Source organism: Acanthopagrus latus, chromosome 4, assembly GCF_904848185.1.
Source record: "Acanthopagrus latus isolate v.2019 chromosome 4, fAcaLat1.1, whole genome shotgun sequence".
In the NCBI taxonomy this organism is placed as follows: domain Eukaryota; kingdom Metazoa; phylum Chordata; class Actinopteri; order Spariformes; family Sparidae; genus Acanthopagrus; species Acanthopagrus latus.
Window position 1 is genome coordinate 18,403,570 of NC_051042.1, and position 19,209 is coordinate 18,422,778.

The window sequence follows — 19,209 nt, forward strand, 5'->3', positions numbered from 1 at the left end:
TGCATTTTGTTTTGATATAGAAAGTGTTTCAGAGCTTGTATTTTCATATCCTCGCTTCATTTTAGTGCTGGCATACATCACCGGGGATATAGGAAATGTTTTGATTGTGGGTATGCTACCTGTCAACCACGTCTGATAATAATTCCTGGGCTGCTGCATTGAGACTTGCGATCAAATCTGTATTTCATGCTCACCAAGACACCTGACAGCACTGTATTTTCAAAAAGCTTCATGTTCCCTATCTGCCTTTTTTACGTATTCACTTTGTAGAGCCTTATTGAAAATCTCCATTTCTCGTTGTGAACAGTGTGGGTGGAACGCCACCACTTTTAGATTAGATATATTTATAGACATGTTCTCCATGGCCATTATTGTTGTTGAACCTATGCCATGACCACCTTTTTTGTTTCCTTCTTACCTCCTCTGTGATGAACCACAATGAGAAATGTGAATGGTTTACATGTTCAAGTAATCAAATTCCAATTGGGAATGGAACATTTTAAATGTAAAAAACAAAACAAAGCTAATTAAGTGAACCTGCAAGCTAGTAGGTAATATGTATAAATGGCATAAGAGGAAAGATGGCAATAAGGTATTGTCAGTTCAAGCTGACCTACCTTTCTTATCTTCTACATTACTGTAGCTTGCAAATCTACTGCACTATAAATACAATTTGATTTTACTTTTACAGTAAGTGTGACGACATGATGAGATAATCCCATAATGCCAAACAGATCAACTGATGGTGCAACTGAGTGCTACCTTTTAAGTTTTCCAACTAGCTGGCGAAAAATCCCCATCCCATTCAGTACCACTAATATTGTCATGACAATGTTGTGCAAAAGTGCACAATCATCAGTTCCATTTGTTCATTCAAACAATTATGATGATCAATTTATTATTTTTAATGACAGTGCCACAAAAGGTCATCATTTGTCAGTAATTGTTTCTTTCTCTGGTGTAATTTGTTGTAACCTCAAAGTCTTTGAGTTTGGGACTGTAGAGGCCCTGATAGTCGGCCGTTGGTTATTATTTGGGCCATTGGTACGCGGTTTGACTCCGGACTGCCCTTGTTGGTAGCTTTTTGGCCGTTTCAGCATGTACACCCAGTGGCAAGAGAGAGTCATTGGTTGTTCAACTAAGTAACATAGTAAGAATTGGAAAGCCTTGCTGTATTATCCTTGATTTCACTCACTTAGCGTGGTGTCCCCTTATTCTTCTCCTCTGCCTCCTGCGCAATTTGCAGGTTTTTATCAGACATATTTGCAAATAGAGGCGACTATGTCAGCAAGTGAAGTCAACAAGTGCTGCTAGATCATATCAATTGTTTGTATGTTGTGAGCTATATCCTTTCACCCAAGCGCAAAAAGTACAAGGTTAATGAACGTTGGCTGTAGTCCTTGCGGTGTGTTCAAGTGCAGCTTTTTGGCCGAGAGACATGAGGCAACCCAATGCTCAACCTCTGACGCAGCCAGCTCTTTGAATTCAGATTGGTATTTCAAGGCCTTAAGACAAAAGTAGCAACTGGAAATGTTGATGGTCAGTCATTTTCTGTCAGGTTCCTGAGATTTTCAATTGGTTGATTAATCCTAAACAATTAGTTAACAGAATAAGCTATACATAATCATAATCATAAGTTGCAGCCTTGAGCAATTTTAACTTAATAGCATTTAGAATATTGTCACTAAGTGACAGACAAGGTGAAAAAAAAAATTCTTGTCTCTTTTTTTTGGTGCAGGAACAGGAATTAGCCATTGTGTTTAACCAGAGTAGTCAACAGGGAGTGGAAAATCACATCATCTTCAGTCAGCCTGCACAGGGACTTTCCCTCCTGAATATGTGGCAACACAGAGCAGTTCTTAAAGCTACAGGCCAACATGTGTCAGGCCCTCGTATCTAGACTTGCTCATCCACGTTGAATTCCCACATCAATTTGTGAAGACACTTATGTGAGGTATTTGTTTTGCCCAGAAAGGAAGCAGTCTAAATGAGAAGTGGAAAAATAGAAGAACAGGAAATATAAAAGACATTTGAAGTTGGCCTGGAGCTACCAATAATCTCTCCAACATTTCACTGTTTGCCTGCCAAGGCTTGGAATAGTCACAGATCTGTGATTGGGTGACTAGAGTTAACCAGACGCTGATCTTTTAAAGTTGTTTTGATACTAGAATCTTCTTTCCTATAAATATACTGTCTTGTTTTTGTGCCCATCTGTGTGGGTTTGTGAGGGTGTGTGTGTGGTTGTGTGTGTGTGTCACTCATACTCCCTGCAGTGGATCTTTTTATAGATACAGCAGCCAGCAGTGTAATCTCTGGCGTGGATGTAGGACAGTCTTTTATTCTTCCTCATTACCTATGCAAAGCCAGTTCTCACCCACAATCACTGCATAGCCTCTTTGAATGTACAGTTTTCTTAGAAAAGGGTTTGCAGTTAAAGGATCATACCAGTGTTTTTGCCTCTGTTTTTTTAGAACAAGTGCTACCTATTCTGTATAACTTACTGCTTGTTCTTTCCTTAAGTGGGTATATTTATTTTGAATGCATTTTTTTAATCAGAATCAGTATTTGTGTCCATTATTTGTCCTGCAAACAGGGAAATTTGATGCCCCATTTCTTTATGCACAGTGTGCAATTAACTTGTAGAATCTGGAAGTATCACTTCCATGGTCTATGACATCTGAAAATCACACCTGTCCGATAATTGGCAAACAACACAGTAATAAAAACAGTATCAAGAGTTTGGGGTCCTTCTGCATTAAAATGGCCTTTTTCATGCCAGGATATTGGATTCCCAACATTAAGTGTTCTGTGAGTTGAAAATACATATGTCCTGAGAGTTTTAACTGGCACATATTCTCCTGTAAGCATTTAATTTCACACCATTATGTGTCAGAAGATATGTTTTGGTCATACCTCATTAAGTGCCCCACAGTTTTGATCTGCCAAGTAGCGTCACACAGCACCATTGTTGAGTGCTTTAGAACGAATATTTCTTTTGCAGAATATTTCCAGAATTTAAATCTATTTAAAGCTACAGCTGTTCTATTATGAATGTTTTTCCTATTTAATTATTTAGCAATACAAGGCTAAATTTGGATTGGGTGGTTGATGTGGTGTAGGGGTTTTGAGTCCACCACCATAAAAACGAGTGAGGTCAAGTGTCCCTTGGACTATTCTTTTGCCTGCTGGCTCTTCCTCCTGTTCCTGCCTGTTGACTTTGATGTATGCAGGTCTGTTCACTGCTCATGCTCTCCACATATCTGTCTTGCACTAAACACACATGTGCTCCTTGTAGGAACGTGCAACATACCAATGTCCGTTAAATTTCATCATATCACCCCCCTGTGACTCTCGGACGGATTAGCTTGTCTGCTGAACTCAGCCCTCTGGTGCGCTGTTATGCTGCACCCTCACACACTTGGCTCGACTCTCCCCTTGTCCTCCTCTGTCTCTCCACCCACCGACACCTCTGCTCTCTCTCCTCCTCTGCTACCACTTTCTATCTGCATCCTCGCATGCTCGTCTCCCCTCTCCCCTCGCTCTCTAACAGTCTCCTCCCACATCCCCACCTCTATGCAGTAGCCCTGGTTCCTCAGGAAGCACTGCTTGCAGGAAGCTAAGGGCGTTGGACCTAACGGTTTGCCTTGTTTCCTCCTTTTACAAAAATCATCGTAAATTAGGCGCACACGAGGGCAGCCATGGTATTTTTCCTCTCGTCTGCTGAACTCTGTTGGTTGTCCAAAATTTGAATATGCATATTCATAGTCAGCAAGTAGTTTTTCTTTGCTAATAGACCTTAATGTGAAGTCCAGTATGATACTCGCAAATTTTTTTTCTTTCAAATTACAATCTGTATACCTGACTGACTGTATTTCTCTTGTTTTGTTCCTGAAAAAATCTATTCCCATAGATTCAACTAGGAAGCAAATGGGTAGAAACATACGTGTCAAGTAAGAGGTGAAATCGAGTATCTGGAGAACCACAACATAGGGCTCAGTGATATTGCCAAAAGTGTTATCATGATATGTTTTTTTATATTGATACACATATACATAGATAAATATAAAGACATATATTTAACAACAGTATTAATGTTGAATTTACAGTTTTAAGAGTATTCTCCATAGGACAGAACCCAAAACAGACCAGATGGTTATTTATGGTTTATGAAATACAATTATATATTGTCAGATACTAGATGACAAACATTCAGCAGACCCAACCAACCAAATGGCTATATGTTAAACACTGAATAAATAAAATGATCTGCGGACAGCTGAGGGACTGATGTTTGGCAGAATGTACTTAGCATCCATGACTGTCATTAGCCTCTTGCTTCCCTGTTTTTAAACTGTGCTTATCATATTTTTATCGGTGCAGTATGTCATTGCACTTGTTATGTCTTTGTATCGCTTTAGTTTCTTCTCATATGGGGCAATGGCTGAAAAAGCAGCGGCAGTTGTTGGTTATTGAAGTGAAGTTTGACTAGTAGAAGCAGTGGTGGCTGGTAAATTTTCTACTTGCAGAGAGGCTGATGCTATCATGATAGCACAAACCCATGCTTTCGGAGTACTGTTTGGGATGGTACCTGCTGAAATGAGCTTAGTGGTTATGATAGTGGTAATGAGCTTATGCTGCCCTGTCATTTGTTAGACTTCAGGCAGGAAAACTATTTCCAAATAAGTGACGTGGTGTGACCTGTCCTCACATTCGGTTAAGCTAGTCGGGCCACTCCTTTTTCTTGTGTTTGGCTCGACACCGTCATTCTGAATTGTTGTGAATGGGAGGAGCCAGAAGGTAGCGGAAAACAGACTTTTATCATTGTTATTGTGGAAAATCATGAAATGGAGAACATTTTATTGCCCAGCCCTACCACAACGCACATGATTCCAGAACTTGTGCACATACAAACCAGCTGTAATATTCTGTCCTGTCATGTAATACTACCGCTGCTGTCCCAGTGTCATGTATAACTTACATTTCTTTTGGTTTTGACAATAGTCTGTTTTTGTATTGCATTACATTGTCCACACCATATCTATGTTTCTGCCCTAGTGTGCACATCGCTGCAGTTATTATTAGTTGCTTTTCATCTGTGAATCAAAGCCCTCTGCATCAGCATCAGACCCTTTGTGTGATCTTTCCACTCCTTGGAGTGAGAGAAAAAAAATAACATACACACTCATGCTGCATGGGTGTGTATACATTCATGGTATACAGCCCTCATTGGGAATCAGTTTTTATTGTAGTAGCTCAAGTATACTCTGGTGGCCTCAGGTGTCATATAGCATGTTTATTGTCAGTGACAAATCTCTAGAGGCATAACCACAGACTGCCATAGCGATTTTCCCACTCTGTACACTTTGCAGTAGTTTCATACTGGTATAATTCATGCGCACCCCGCTCTGGCATTCCGACAGCTTTCCAATGAGGACCAAATGAGAAATCTCTGAGAGGAGCTGTTTGTGTGTGGCTCAAGCCTGTCAATCGGGGAGAGGAGGCATACTGACAGTAAAGCCCAGCAGAATATGAGGAAGGTTTGAAATGGCTCCTTGTCAAGGTGGCAGTGGCATCATGCATGATGCGCATACACTCGCTCATGCAGCAGGCTAGCTAGCTAACAATTTCTGTTTCTGAAATATTGGCTGATGACTGTGCCTTCATATATTGGGGAATTTACACGATGCCACATTTAAACTGTGGATCCACACTACGGGTCATGTTGGCTGCATATTTTAAAGGAACATGTTGTATTTTGAATAACAACTATGCATTAATAGAATCTGAGAGCGCTGGCTTTGTAGCTAGATACATGATTTAATATGTGTGGGGACGATGTGTGTCAGCTGGAGATATTTATTAAATGATTACTTTTTAACTCGCTGAGAATTGTGTGGGTGAACGGATGGCCGCAGGCTTTCAGAACCAACACAGTTGACTTGTTCTGTGGCGTTAGAGCATGTGCGGGTGTTTATGTTGATAATGTACCATGTGCTGCTACTCCTCCATTTCCAATATTCACAGAGCACTGTCTTCCTCTGCAACCATGGCAACAGAAAATGACAAATGGCAGAACGGTGGAAATGCTCAGGTTGTTTGTGTGTGTGTGTGTGAGGCTGAGTGACAGAGCGAGCTTTCTTGATAGAAAATCAAATCAGTGTCAGTGAACAGGCTGGCTGGACTGCACTTAGTGTATAATGCCATTGTTAAAAACATTTGATATTGAATTGCATGATGATTGAATAACACTTTTCTAGTCAAATATGATACAACTTTTGTCCACTTTTGGCAGAGGCCGAAGTGCCGCATCCCATTATTTGGCTTAATTTGCAGTTTCATGATTGGGGACAAAAATATATATTGTTGATTTGTCCTCACAACGCTGCAGAGTATATGTATCGGCATCAGCGAGAATGCGTGCCTGAAAATATTTAATAGTCCAAAGCTATGGAAAGGGTTGCTTTAACAATTTTCTAGCTATTACATTCCATCACTTAGGCCATTTATACAGCAAATCAGAGTACTCCTCTACCCTGGTATATTATTATCCTTATCACCTGACAAGAGAAATAATCAGTGCAGAGTAGCAGGGATGTGCCAATTGATAGTCTGAAAAGAACTGCTTCTGTTCAGGAGCATCAGCCAGTGTTTATGCGTAAGATACGACAGTGGCATATTCTGTTGCAGGGCAGCAAGTCCACCCACGTCAACCCACGCCTCTTCGACACTGAAGTGTAGGTTTGTATAGAAAATAATAAGAGAGGCTCTTCTGATGTGCATCGTACATGGAAGTGTGTTTTTGGACGTGACACATATTTAATACCAGCAGTGCTGCGGGTTCAGTTTATGACATGGGCCTATGTGACATTAACACCACTGTTTGGTAGCTTTTCTCAGTTCAAGAGCTACAGCATGAGTGCAGAAATGATTGGTGTGTTGTTTGAGCTGCCAGTTGACAGAAAATGTAATAAAAAACAACCTAATATTGTTAAGGAAATTTTCACTCTTCTACTATGTAAGAAATAAGGATATGTTTGCTGTTTACTTGCTTGCTTCTTAACATTGTTAATGGATGAATACCTTTGGGTGTTTGACCACCTGACACATGGAATAAACAGTTTGAAGACGTCACCTTGGGCTCTGGTGACTTGTGATAGATTAGACATTGTCAATGTTTTTGACATTTTACACAATAAATGATATGCAGTACAGACAAAAATAACTGGAATGGTACTCAGTCAAGCGCAAACCTCTGACAAGTCCCTGGAAATTTAATTAAGCCTAATCCAGTATTAAATAACACATAGTTAAATCCACTAGATCTGGCTCTCTGTCCACATCATATAATACTCACTCACAGGTACAAGCAACCTTTTATTTAAGCAACTCATTCCACATCTGCACCGAAACTAAGTCTAAGCTAAGCTAAGACCAGTCCCCTATCAAAGTGTCATGGAAATCTGTTCACTGAAAACATAACCTTCTTGGCTGAAGTGAAAATATTTGGTAATTGTAATTATTGGAAGCTTTAGATAGGGTGTTGATGTGATTTGGCACATCAGTGCAGGTTTGTGTTTTTGCATCAGTTCTGGCCATTGCTACTTGTTTATGCACAATGTGTATAGTCATACATAAAAAGATTTGGAAAAGCAGAAAAGGAGCTGTACATTCGTAAAAACAGTGAGCTAAAGCATGATAGAAAAGTGTTGTTCCACAAATAAATAAAATGATCCTAATAAGACAATGAAATAGTCTTGCAAATATATCTAATCCTGCACAAAAGTAGTTGTCGTGGCAGGCCGATTAGGGCTACTTTATTAGGTAATGATATCTATCATAGGTATAATACCATGGTACTACGTGTGCTGACATGCTTTTAGCCCTGTCTTTTGTGAGTGCAACACTGAAGGTTGATTGTGGAGCACCATTGTTTCATTTGTAAAGTCCTAATAGAGTTGCATATTAATTTTAAGAGAAATCTTAAATCATCTTTGAATTGGACTTTATCAGAGCGTAACATACTTAAGGACTTAAGGACACACCAGCTTTTGCTGGACTGCAGATGTTTTTTCTTCCTGCCCACGCTGTAATTGGTCATTTTGTTTGCGTATATGTGAGCACAACTCACCTGCTTTTTGGTTTGTACCTTTCATTTTGTATTATGCGAATTCTGTGGCCGTTTCGCCTAGTCAGACAGGACTGTAGTTACCTGGGCAAAGACTGTTTGGTTTAGCTTCTGTGTCGTTGATGCCTAGTAGTCATTGCAATTAATTAATTTGATAAAGAAACTCTAAACAGCATCAGTATGAATGTTCTAACTGCTCTGGTTCCAGCTACATCATTGAAAACACTCACAGTGTTAAGTTACAGTAATGTTCAAATTCCATGGAAAATAGAGAAGCATTTGTCTTAGCTGCACAGCGGAGTTGAAGATGCCTTCAGTTGCACAGGCTGTATATTAAGAACACATGCAAGCTTCAGGTTAAGGCCAGCATTTGAAAAGACATCTTTTGAATGTGAAGATTTTTTTTCCCAGTCCAGAGAGCTTGTTACCTTGACAACAGCAGAAGATTCGTAGCAAGTGGAGCTGAACGAGTGAGCTGAGCAGTCCCGAACAAACAAGCGCTGTCGCTAACTGTGTCACGAGTGCTGCTGCTGCTGCTGCTGCTGCTGCTGCCTTCTCATTGCAGCCCTCATCCCTCCCCTCTCCTCTTCCTCCCCTCACTTCTCTCCCTTCATTTAATATCAGGCTTTTATTTAGCAGGTTTGTTATTCAGCTTCTTTCCCCTTCATCCCGGCCATCTGACAGACTCACCTTCTTTATCTTTGTATTCTGCCTTGTTTTTCCTAACCACCTGCTCCCTGTTAACCCTCACTTCTCATACTCTTTGCTGCATTTGCTTTTTTTGCTTTTTTTTTTTTTATAACTCTAACTGCCGTCTTCTATGCTGATGCTTTATCTCTGGCACTAATGTGGGCGTCCTTTTTGTAAACCGATTCGGATAGAGCTGCCAATGTGCTGTCTGTGTTGGTTGCTCATGCTTAAGATATGGAGGATCGGTGTGCTGTGGTCCCTCCCTGCAGAAGCCAGGCTTTATCAATAATGTAGATGTTTTTGAAGAGGAGAGGTGTGGTGTGCATCTCTTTTTCTCTCTCCTCCCCCCGGCCGATCTCCCCCCTCCCCCCAGCTGTCTCCCCACACCCTCCAGTGTCAGATTTCCCCTCCAGTGTTCGAGCATAGAGGAGCAGATGACTGAATCTAATTAGTGGAGATATTACAATAAGCTCTGATACCTGATGCTTTGACATACTGCAGGCCAAACCCAGGCTGGTATACTGAGCTGCTGTTGCTTCCTATTGTTTATTTTGTTAAGAGCTCAGACATTTATATAGGGATGGGTATATCGTCAACAGCACTGCACTAACCATCTGAGCTCTCTAGTGACAGCCAGCCTCCCTAGATACTATAGGCAAATCCCCCTCTTATCAGTCTAGCACAATATTTTGTAATGCATTATTTTACAGTCGAAATTAAACACTCAAATGTGTTTATCAGATTTAAAACATTTCATTATCTCTATTTGCTTAATTACAAGCACCATTCAGCTGTCTTGCTCTCTCACTGGGCCTGTCTCTTGCTCTTTACATACATTGAAATGTTAACTATCAGACTATATATGAAATGTTTTAATGTGTCAAAAACACTAGCACTATTACAGCTTCTCCATACATATTTGCTGGCATGACTTGGTTTGACTCTGCAAATCAGATTAACACAGCAGGGATTCGTGTTTTTATTATAACAGGGCTAACAATTTGAAGGTATGTCTTTAATGCCATGCTTGTCTCAAATAGTGCTCAGTGGAGCAGTTGTTAATACTCTCCTTCCTGCATTGTTTGCCGCTCACTAAACTCTGCTAAGTTAGTGTTGAATTTTTAAAAATAAAGTCCTCTGTTTTTTTTTTTGTCTCTTTAACTGTTTTTTTCTTGAGGAAGGAAAATCTGAAAATGTTGGGTTTTCTCCAGTAGTAAATTAACACAACTCTTGAAACAGTTGAAAGTGAACATGATGAAACGGTAAACTATCGAAAAAATATCGAAAAGTAGCAAGCCCACACCGTTTCTTAAATGCTAGTAAACCTGCTACAAAGTCTGTTGACCCCATTCCCACTTCTCGCAGGCAAGACAGCCCATCAGACTTCGATCTGAAGCGGTGCATTGTATGTCACCAATATTACGTTCCACATTAGGAATGCCGCAAACAGTTGTAACAGAAGAGTGAACAACAATAGAACCATTGTGAAAGAAGCATCTGTAAAAAGTTAATTCATTATTTGATCGTCACAATCCCAGCAAAATGAGTAGTTTCACTGTCAGAATTTGAGCCATTTGGTCCAATAACATTTGCAAAGTCTAGAAGAGCCGCCCGATTAAACAGTTTGTCCCCTTTTAATTTATCTGGACATTTAACTGGAAGTTAGCCGGCCCAGTCGGCGATCCAGGTATTTTCATAGCCTGGAAATCTGGTCTCAAAACACCACTGAGCAACTTTCATAGGAATGAACAGGGCTCCACCTCCAACACTGTGTCCAGTAATAAAATATCCTTAATAGACCGCATCCCAAATTCCTTCTTGAAGCACAACACTGCAGCCTGCTTAGAGGCCGGCCGTGCGTTATTTGGCCCCACTCTGGACAGTGTAGTACCTGGCATGGCTTGGCTCATGCTGGCACGGTTAAATTGGTTTTGGAAAAGCAAATCTGCGTGGCATGTTTTGAAACATGTGGCCAAAAGTGTCAGTGGAAAGGGCCCATATCTAGATAATTGTTATTTTATTGTATATTGACAAATGACATGACTATGCAGCCTTATTTATGGACACATATTTTACCAATTCTGTTTGTAGATTTAGATATTATGGAGGCATGTCCTATATGCTGGAGGCATGTGATCAGCTTCATCCTTATTCAGCAGGAAATGTTGCTTGTTAGTAATCCCTTGTCTTTGTAAGGACCTAGTGGGCGTTCAGATAACAATCAGTCCTGTCTTGAAATGTGTATGGGGCTACGATTATTCGGGGTTGTTGTTACAGGTACTGGTGCAACATTTCCTTTGTATTTATTTTGCAGTGGTAATAGTAGGTCATTTTTGGTATGCATTCCATATCTGTCTTTGTAGGTTTTATGGGGGGGTTTGCAGCAGTGATATTGTTAATTTTGGCAAACTAATCCTGATTAAATGGCTTCTTACGCTTGTCGGTATTTTGTTATCTGGATTACAACATCCAGTTTCCTATTTTATTGAGCTGTGATGGTAATGTTCTTACTGTGGGGTCAGACTCCTGAATGAGTGTCGAGGAAACACTGTGGTGAGATAAACAACAATCCAGGAAGTCCAGCTTGAATAGCTCGATCGTTGAGTTTTGTTACTTATGACATGCCAAAACACTGCACCAAAGGACAATCATGACTGCATTTTAGTAGTCATCAGCTAATCCCCTACAAGTGTATAGGACAACCAATAAAGGGTTAGCTAAGAAAAGCAGGACCAACATGGGGGTAAGTGATATAGCAGAGTCCTTAATTGGCCCTGGGAGGTTGTTTACGTTTGAGCCCTCATTCTGATTTGACTAACATGCTTGTTTAAAATATTGGCAGTCTTTCATTCACTGAATATCTTAAGTTAAAAGCAAATATAATGAACAGCAGCTAAACTTACAGTATGTACAGTTCCTTTTGAAGTTCACCTTACACATTAAGCAATCTAACAGAAGTGTACGCCTGCACATGTTTGGCCAATGCAGCTCCTGCTGAGTGAGGTCTTGTAGCTTTCCAACAAAAGTCGAGTCATGTTAATTTTTATGCTGGACAGCTCTGCATTTTTCTGCATTGTCACCCCCACTGTGTCGACAGAGAGGCACTGCATTTTTTCTCATAGTGCCGTAGTCTCATTTCGATTGATATTGCCTAAGTTGTTCTTACCACATTGTCATTGATTTCCCTCAACTTAAAGCTAAGAGAATAATACAAGCTCTGTGATTGGGCTGTGGTGGGTAAACGTGCTTTATTTCGTCAAGACCAGCAGCACTACATCTCAGTTTTGTCTTGCTTTGATTTTTTTTTTTCTTCCTGTATATGAACTCCACACAATTCAGCTTGCCTGTGAATTTTGAATTTTGTTAGAGATGATCTACTGGCTGCAAAGACTGCAGTGTGAGTGTGAATTAATGTCCCTGCATGATGTGTACGAGGCCACGCTTTATGAAATCAGACAGAGGTCAGTGCTCGTGTTCCAGGTCACCTTTCAGCTGGCTCTGATCTGTTCTCTGATAGGCCAGCCAGACAGGATTGACTGGAGAGGTTCTCTGTAGCCCCGGGGTGTGTTTTGTATGGTCCAAATTTCCTATATAGAATGAAGCAGTGATACCAGTTTGTGGAAATGGAAGCTTTTCCTGTAATCAGATGCCAGCTGACAGAGAAGCAGGACAAAAGATGGCTGTGTCCTGAAGCCAGCATTAGAGCCCCTTGTGTCCTCCTTAATCCTACTGTACAGAGGGGAGTCCTCCTTCGTTTGCACACACACAAATGGCATGTGTCACCAGTGGTCATGCTTATAGAACCAGCGGTCTCCTTGTAATGTGGTTTTTGCCAACCTGGAAATGTTGTTAGTGGCCTGATGGCTTTGGTATGTATATTTCACACATTAAATTTAACATGTATCTCCTCTGTGTCACCTCAGCTCTTAAGCCTGATACCATAACCATGCATGTTGGGCTGTGGAGCATTCAGTACGTTCTTGTCATAAGCTACATCCACACAACTACATTTTTGTTTTGAAACTCTGTTTTAAATGATCAATCATTACAAAACAATCTCTGTCCAGATGAGCTTTTTAGCACTGTTTCAGATCTAATCTCTATCTCCATCCATAATCGGGTTTTTTTCTGACATTCAAAAGTTTTCTTGACATTTGCCAAGGACTGAAACTTCATCAATAAAATTGATCCCACCAAACATCGGTTCCTCCTGGCCTCACCCATCTAAACAACAGAGCTTCATGTAGGGGTGGTAAGCCCTCTGGATATGGGAACTGTCACATGTAGGCAGGAGTAGCATTATAAATTAAGAATTTAACTACACACAGCTTGAATTTGTGTTCTTGCTTGAATAGACAAATGGGTCAGCAACGCCTGTAATTCATTACCTATGCTGAATTAAATGTTGTTGTTTTTCTTTCAGAAAAGGGGAATGATGAATCAGGGCAGTTTTCAAACTAAAACGGAGCAGTGATTTCAGAAGTCCTAGAAAAGTTTCTGTGATGCCGTAGTAGTCTGAATGCCAGGTGTAAACATAGCAATAGTTATGCATTTTAAAACAAAAATGTATTGGTGTGTATGTAGTCATTGTAGGTTAAAATAGTGGGACCTTTGCTGTGCTGAGACAGCTGATTCAACAGTTAGCTAAACCAATTAGCAATAATTCCAGTGTCACTGCAACCAAATGCAGTCACTGAAACATTTGCAATACCATTCTCTGAGCTCCAGTCAACACATTTATCCTTATTGCAATCATGTCTGTCTGCATCAGCCAAGGCCTCCGTTTTTTGTGAATGTCTCTGTTGGAACCAGTCTCACTTACAGCAGTGTTTTGAAAAGCTTGTAGGAAAGCTCCCTCACTACACACATGTGCAAGCTCACCTGTTGTAACTGTCGTGTTCCTCACTAGTAGTTCGCACCACTTCCAACACTGTGATGAGCTTAGTGTTCTAAAACACACTGCTGATATTTCAGCTGTTAGATAAGAGGGACATGTTATTCTGTTGTTAGATAACAGGGACATGTCCATTGAACATGCAGATGAATTAAATATGCAGACATGTTGTCATGGTGATGCAGAACTGAAAAAATTGCTGAAATTATGCATGTTAATGTTGAGCCTCTGCCCCACATTGTTTGGAGGCAGTGTTTTTGAGTCCAACTTATGGCAGGGTCTTGACATGATAATCAGCTCCACTGAATTAGTCTTTTGAATTTATGTTATGTGGCTTATATAGATTATATTGGAAATGCATGTGCCAGTTTTTTAACGCTTGTGCACGCCATTTTTGATCTTTCTTATGACTAATCTGATTGCATATATAATCTATGTTTTGTGTAAAATTGTCCTGTCACAATTTTTTTGTGTGTGTTCTACACATATGTGTCATCCTGTCATTCTCTAATGGTGTAGCTTAGTCAAAGCTAATTAGTCAGGAAGCAACAGTTACTAAGGAGCCTTTCAATGCCACCCAGTGAGCAGCTACTCCAGTCCTGTAAAGAAGTTGGGTAGTTCAAAACTTTTTCATCAGCTCTAGGACTGGGTATTGTAAAGCACCTGACGATTCGATTCAATTTTGATTCTTTAGGTCGCAGTTCGATTCATTATTGATTCAACTCAATATCGATTTAAATGCTTCGATATCGATTCAGTAATAAGTAGTAATAAAGAAATAATTCATTAGAGTACCTGTTGATATTTTTTAGATAAAAGTAAGTAATCTTAAATTATAAATCTTTCCTCGAGGAAGTTCTAGTTCGAATTGAAATTTAAACAAAGGCACACAATGTGTTTAGATATAAAATGGTGCAACCATAGTTAAGCTAAGATAATGCCATTGTTTCTGGGACTGCATGCTATTTTTTTGTCTGACATAAACATAACCGCGGTCCCTACGCCCTCCGGCTCGACGCAAGGGGGTAAAACGTTAACACTGTACCCCCCTCTCTCCCCGGAGGAGAGTGCTACCCATGGACGCACGATGTAGCAGCCAGGGTGAGACCGGCTGCGCTGGCAGTTTATAGTCTCCGAAAGAGCGGTGCATCAGACATCGGCTACACGCCTCCACAGCTCCAACGGTGTTTCCGCAGCGCATCACCCTTCAACCCTCGAGCGAGGTCGCAGCAAGGCGCTTCCAGCTGCTGGAGGCGAGGACCGAGAGGCATCTGGCGAGGAACAGCGGGTGGTCAGGGGCCGCTGCTTGCCTGAATTGATTCAGAGGATTTTCTGAATTGATATTAAATTGGGAAAAAATATATTGCAGTGCATTAATTAATCAATAATTTCACCCACCTCTAATCAGCACAGTTCTGTTTGACACTTCCTCCAATTAATGCTGATAAAAGCAACTGGAACATGCTTGCCCAAAAATGTTTAGTAGTTTTTCTGTTACTGTGTATGTGCATGTGAGAGCATTTATTTAGAACTAAGTTTTACTGTGATCTGTACCATTTGAATTAATACTTTACCACATTCTTAGGGAACTGTGGTCAAGTGGCGGTAGGGTGTCAAACGGATGTAATGGCAAGACTTGAAGGCAGAGTGCCATCATAGGGAAGACTGGATATCGATTCAAATATTATGATAAAAAGCACAAATTTCTCCTGGAAGGCACAGTTGGTGGTGCACTCAGTTGCACCTGTGAAAGTGACAGAAATTGTTGCGTAAAGAAATTTTAAAAAGAGCAGAACGGAGAACTTCCTACCCAGTCCTGTTTCACCTCAGCACAGCTGGCCATTGGCCATGAGTCATTGTGTTACGTGGGTGTAGATGTCAAATTGATGGTTACAGATTAACACATACAGCCCAATCCTGACTAAGTGAAGACTCGTGTTTTAAATAAGCTAAATTTGACCTTGTGAAGAGCTGGTAAAAATGGCTACTGTTCAGTATCTACACCTGAATAAAGATTCACTGCTGCTAATTTTTGTGCAATATCATGTTTATATGTATATACAAGTCCATTATATTTCTTATCTTTTTAATTATATTGTTTGTTTGTTGCTATTGTTATTGTGTTTTTGTAATATTCTGTCTCTTAGGCTGCTGTGGCAAACAAATTTCCCCGTTTGTGGGACAATAAAGGAGTACTGATTCTGATTCTGACCTAGGTTGTTAGTATGTTATCCATGACATTTCAGTTTTTGTGAGCAGAGGGAATGTCCTACATGTTGTCCTCTTGTTCCTAGGAATAGGAGTGTTTGAAGATACACTGTAGAGTTTTGTTAAGTAAGAGTGAAGTGTCAGTCTGGACCTGTTGTAGTAGGAAAAATCACAGCTTCATCCCCTGAAATAACAAAATATCAAAGTTTAAATGCAATTATCAACCATCACTTAAGAGGCTTGGTACACCTGTGAAATTGTTTCTGAAATAGACAATAATCAGTTTTCTTACTTGTGAGGCAATTTTTTTTTCATCATTCAAATTGAGGGTCTAAGTACGGAGGACATCGTTAGCTGTACAGATTGTAAAGCCCATCGAGGCAAAGTGATTGTGATTTTGGGCTTTATTAATTAAAGTGATTTGATTTTGGCTCCTCTTATTTCACTTGGTGACCATTGTCAATGTAGAAATGATCACCATCATCCTCCTTACCACTTAGGCCATGCCTGCCAACCTGCCAATGTAGAAATGTTCATTGTACAGTAATACCTTTGTAATAATGGCATATCGCGTAACTGTCTCTTATCTATTGAGACTAACCTTGGTCTACCAAAAGGTTCTGAATTTGCCTTTGTTGTTATGCTTGTTGATGTAGCCAAGCTTTTTATAGTGGGCAATTCTTGGTTAAATCTGGGTCTCTTGACAGTTGTTGTAGGTGATCATCAACAGGGATTATCTGTATGCTGTCTCCAAAACTCTGTTGGGAGGGTAGTGTTCTGCTTCCTGGCTGGATTATTACAATCCGTCAATCCTGTGCTTCCCGCTGGGAAAGCCCCACAGGTTCCACTCCAGTACAAACACAAATACGCATCTAACCATCATCCTCCTTACCACTTAGGCCAACCCAGTGAGGTCTGGCCTTAATCCTTACCCGTGTACCCACCTGCCACCCTGCCTGTGCTATCAAGCTTTGTACTCTATCCTGTAAAACCCTCCAGACAGGTCTTACTGATATTATAACACTTAAAAATAATAACCAAGCACTTGTCAGGTTAAATGCATTTCCCAGGCAAGTACTTTCTTTTTAAATGGTGTTGAACCTGACAGTGAGTTGCTACTGACTGTTGGTTTTCTGTCCCCTTATGATGCCTTTAAAAGCAGATTGATTGAACAAATGTGGGTTTAACTTGGGGAGGGGGGATCCCGTAATCACTGGAATGTCACCAGTCTGGTCCAACACTGGGCCTCTGTTAAATACCCCCCATGTTCTGCCTCCTAAATCCTGATAAATCCCTGTCCTCATAGTTGGGAGGGGACTGGGGGAAGGGCAACTGGCCACGAATGTTAGAAACATGAGCAGGGCTGGGATGCTGGTTGGGCTTGGTTGTCTTTTGCTCCAGTTGGCTTTCATGATATGGACACATTCTCTAAGGGCAACCGCACTCAGTACACTCAGTGAGTTTGCTGTTATAGCCTCTCTTATTTGGGTACAACTAGTGGTCAGTATTGCATAATGTTAACCATCCTAGCTAGATATTGCTGTTTTTCAGATGTTGGTGAGAAAGTTCAGTGACACATTGGTTTGGGGTTTGGTATCAGTATTGTTAGTAAGTGGTATCACACATCCCTAGATTTAAGTCCTAATTCTATAATTAAACTGCAACTTAAACTAAAGCTAAGAAAGTGAAACTTATTACTGAATCTGTTGAATGCATTCTTTGCCATGCTGTCATGTCTCAGTTTCATGGACTTAGGAGTATGCTGACTTGTGTGTTGAGAGGTGCAATGAATATTACTAGAGAAGTATGTCCAGTTGGCTGTTTTTTTTACCAATTGTAAAAAAACAAAACAATATACAATATATTAAGGGAATTTGAAATCTGATATCTGTCTGCAGAGTTCAGTAGGAAACCAACTGGATGTTAAAAACATGCTAGTGCAGTGTCACTATTATCATTTTATTGGAACTGATGGAAGCATCATTTTTATAGTTGGATTCCCTTCACAAATTGAACATATTGTGTATTTTACTGTCAAACGTGATTATTTGAGCGGTTGTTCAGTGTTAATTGGCTTGGTGGTGTCAATAAATTAATGTGGTTTGGTCTTTTCCAGACAACACAAAATAGAGGCTGTTTTTTATGAGTCTTTTCAAGATTTCAAAACTTAACGGACGCATAACGATAGAGAATTGTCTCAGGTTAGGGGCTCAGAAACAACAGAAAAACATACATTCCATAATTTAAAACCCAGTTTTACATAAAAGGAATGTATAGTGCTTTTGTGCTCTTATCAGAAAAAATAGAATATTTCAGATTGTCTACTTTCTTATAAGCGTGTAAATCAGCATGTAGGTCAAAAATAAGCCCATACTTCTGGAGTTCTGGGCTAGTTGCATTCTGTTTAGGCCATGACAAAGTTCAGATGATGCATCGTGATCATATAGGAGCACAGTGACCAAATACAGAACTGGGTTTTTATGGATAAAGATTAAGTTTAGAGTGCCCATTGTCAGGTTCAGGGAATGAAATGATGACCAGATGCCCCACTGCAAGTCAGTGCCCCTTTTTCTGGTTCTTTCATTGTAAGGACTGTGGGAGAACTGATCCTGGGAAGAGAAACAGGACCCTCTGCATCCACCCCAATACCCATCCATTGGAATGAAACTGCTTTTGCTGTTCGAGTAATTAATGCTTGGTCTTTTTTTATCTTGTTTTTCAGGATTCTGTGGACTCTGCGGCGGCAGGTGTTTCTCTAGTTGGATTTTAGCCCACTGACATTCTCCCACAGCCATGGAATCGGTATGTTGACAAATTAAATCTTTTTAGAAATAATTGAAACACTGTTGTTAAAGCGCTTGCTTCTTAAAAAGAAGTTCTCTGGCTATTTTTTCATTATTCGTTTGAGCTGGCAACATAACTCGTGGTTTGCTGTAAAATATGGTATGTGTGTGGGCATTACTGTAAAACTCAGCAACACAGGACTGAATCGTCACATTTGCTCCGTCTATCTTTTTATCATCCTCCCTCTATGTATGTTTTTTGAGCATACTTAATTTTATCATGAAAGGAATGGTGGCTCCTCTTAAAAAGTCATAATGCTGTATAAAAATTGAGTTAATGTTGGTGCTGAACATGTGACACGTGAAGCCCTGAATTTTGTCTAATATATTTGTAATTTATTTAGATTAGTCATTGTTGCAGCACATAGAACATCAGGTAGCTCAAGTACCTCTTGTTTGATCAAACAACCGGTGTGGTGCTATTTGTAAAAAATATTTTAACCAGGTTA

General features: G+C 40.2%; 1 protein-coding gene across 4 annotated transcripts in view; it reads left to right on the forward strand.

The window, feature by feature from the left end:
* Nucleotides 1-19,209, forward strand: part of ankrd11 (ankyrin repeat domain 11) — a 104,894-nt gene that overhangs the window by 11,370 nt on the left and 74,315 nt on the right. For 3 of the 4 annotated variants that reach the window (XM_037094238.1, XM_037094241.1, XM_037094240.1), the window contains exon 2: nucleotides 18,640-18,719. The gene's annotated coding sequence lies outside the window, so the exon portion shown is untranslated. Of the gene's footprint in view, nucleotides 1-12,263; nucleotides 12,277-18,639; nucleotides 18,720-19,209 lie in introns of those variants that run through there. The other variant, XM_037094239.1, reaches the window with a different exon arrangement.